Below are 2,703 nucleotides of genomic sequence, written 5' to 3'. Positions count from 1 at the left end.
AGGAGTGGCTGGTGGGTTTGAACTGCCAGCCTTCTGGTTAGCAGTCAAGTGCCTTAGGCACTATGCTACTAAAGCTCCTGGCAAGCCCAATTTCCCTACCTGCAAAATCATGCTTTGTCCATTGACTAGAGCGAATGGACTCTGGTGGCACTGTGGGTAAGGCATTGGGCTGCTAACCAAAGGTTGGAGGTTTGAACCCACCAGCTGCTCTTTGGGAAAAAGACGAGGCATTCTGCTCCCATAAAGATTTACAGCCTTGGAAACCCTATGGAGGTCATTATGAGTTAGAACCGACTCAATGGCAATGGGTTTAGTTTTGGATTTGAATTAGAATGAATGGGGTAACTAGGTACTCTCACATTCTGTGAAGCTAAATAATGCTTCCTAGATGCTCAGAATGACCCTCGAGTGCCCACTGATCAGGAACTCTGGTCCCCCCACGTGTGTTTCACATCTTTCACCCTCTTCACACGTGCCCCTCCTGTGTGGTGGGGTGGTGTGTGCTGTCGCGTTGCTTCTGCCTCACAGGAACCCTGTAGGACAGAGTGGAACTGACTCACGGTGTTTTCTAGGCTGCAATCTTCCTCTTTTTTTAAAAAAAAAAATTTGTTATGGTTGAGGATGTACACAGCAAACATACAGCAATTCAGCCATTTCTACCTAACAATTCAGGGACATTCATTACCTTTTTCAGGTTGTGCAACTGTTCTCACCCTCCTTTTCTAAGTTGTTCCCCCTCACTAACATGAACTCACTGCCTCCTAAGGTTCTGATCTCATCTTTCAAGTTGCTTTTGCCAGTTCGATCCCCTACAGATAGATCTTAAAAGAACACAATGCTCAGGGCAGACATTTTTACTAGGTAAGCTGGATTATTGTTTGGTTTTAAGAAGACTGCAGGGGATATTTTTGGTTTAAGGTTTAAAGGTTATCTCAGGGCAAAGTTTCAAGGGTTCCTCCAGCCTCTATGGCTCCAGAAAGTCTGGATTCCATGAGACTTTGAAATTCTGTTTGGCATTTTCTCCTTTTGATCAGGATTCGTAAATAGAATCTTTGATGAAAACGTTCAGTTCATGGTAGATAGGCTGGAATCATTATGGAAGCAGGTTGCCAGGTCTTTTCCACACAGAGGCACTGGTGGCTTCAAACCACTGGCCTTGGGGTTAGCAGCCTAACATTTAACCACTGTGCCACATCCCCCTCCTTCATACCTATCAGCAAATTCTTGGCCCTGATGACATGTATTGATTTAGAAGAAAAAGCTCAACTCTTGAGAAAACAGGGCATATGTGGATGCCTGAGCCTTGGGATAAATCAGAGAAATCGTAGGTATACGGAGGTTACCTTAGGGGGGCTGGAATCAAATAGACCTGGACTCAGAGAGTAGCTTTACCACTTACCAGCTGAGTGATCTTAGATAAGTTCCATCTTCTCTCTGGGCTTCATTTTTCTCATCTGTAAAACAGGGAGGACTGTACCTGCCTCATAGGGCTGTTGTGCAGATCACAGAGACAACACAGGTAAAGGCCTCCCATAGCGCCTGGCTGATGACGAGCGCTTGAATGTTGCATGTCTGTAGGTGGGCCCGCACCAGGAGGAGCATCTGTGACAGACTGGGCAGAACTTGGCATCTCCTGCCTGATAATCAGAGCTTGATATCCACAGACTTAAAAACTGTCTATGAGCAGAGAGCACTAACAACTCATCTTTCCTAGTGCCTTATTACCTGCCAAGTGCTCTGTAGTTTACTTCATTTCTTCTGTAAAGAGAGTGTAACAGAAAAAGCCTGGTTTGGGGACAGACAGCCCAGGGTCTGAGTCCAGCTCAGCAGCCCACTGACCTTGTGACCTCCTGCACTTGGCCTGTCCCCAGGGCTCCGTGCTTTGAACTGCTCATCTCTGAAATAAGGGGAGTTATACCAAGCGAGTAGTGTTGTGACTAGGACTTAGTGGCATACAACTGATACTAAAATAAAAAGTGTCATCATTCTTATCGACACTATATACCAAACCAAACCAAATCCACTGCTGTCCAGTCAATTCTGACTCATAGGAGAGAGTAGAACTGCCCCATTGGATTCCAAGGCTATAAATCTTTACAGAAAGAAATTGCCACACCTTTCTCCTTCGGAGGGGCTGGGGAGTTTGAACCTTTCAGTTAGCGGCCAAGCACTTTAACCACTGTGCCATCAGGGCTCCTTATGACACCCTATAAGGTCAATATTATTATCCCTATTTTATAGAGAGAGAAGCAGAGACATCAGTGGTGACTTATATCTTGTCTGAGGTTCTGCAACTCCTTACCCGTGTATCTGAGATTCTAACCAAGTTAAGGAGACTAGGGAGGTGGGGGGGTATGGGGAATGTTTGGGCATTGTGGTGGTGAAGTCTGTGTGTCGGCTTGGCTGGGCCTGGCTGAGTGGCTGGGCAGCTGGAATGTAGTAGTCTCCATGATGAGACTGGTAATCAACTCCATGGTGGAAGCTACTGTGATGAGTAGCTGCCTTAGGGATGTGGTCTGCTTCCTATACATAAGGAGAAGGCTCGGGGAACGGTCTCTAGCTTATGGCACACTTGAATCCTGCATGTGGCTGTGTCATTGTTCAGCAGCCTGCCATGCTCTGCCGACCCTGGGACTTTCAACAAACTTGAATTAATGGCCTGCTGTGTGGTTTGGTAACATCAGGACTGTGCCTTTCACTTGT

General features: G+C 46.4%; 1 protein-coding gene across 1 annotated transcript in view; it reads left to right on the top strand.

Annotated features, from left to right (window-relative positions):
- FAM227A (family with sequence similarity 227 member A) overlaps window positions 1–2,703 on the top strand; it is a 75,145-nt gene that overhangs the window by 54,723 nt on the left and 17,719 nt on the right.

Source organism: Orycteropus afer, unplaced genomic scaffold, assembly GCF_000298275.1.
Source record: "Orycteropus afer afer isolate SDZICR_OR568_19922 unplaced genomic scaffold, OryAfe1.0 scaffold00083, whole genome shotgun sequence".
NCBI lineage: Eukaryota > Metazoa > Chordata > Mammalia > Tubulidentata > Orycteropodidae > Orycteropus > Orycteropus afer.
Note: the sequence above shows the minus strand (reverse complement) of the source record. Positions and strands in the feature narration are given on the sequence as shown.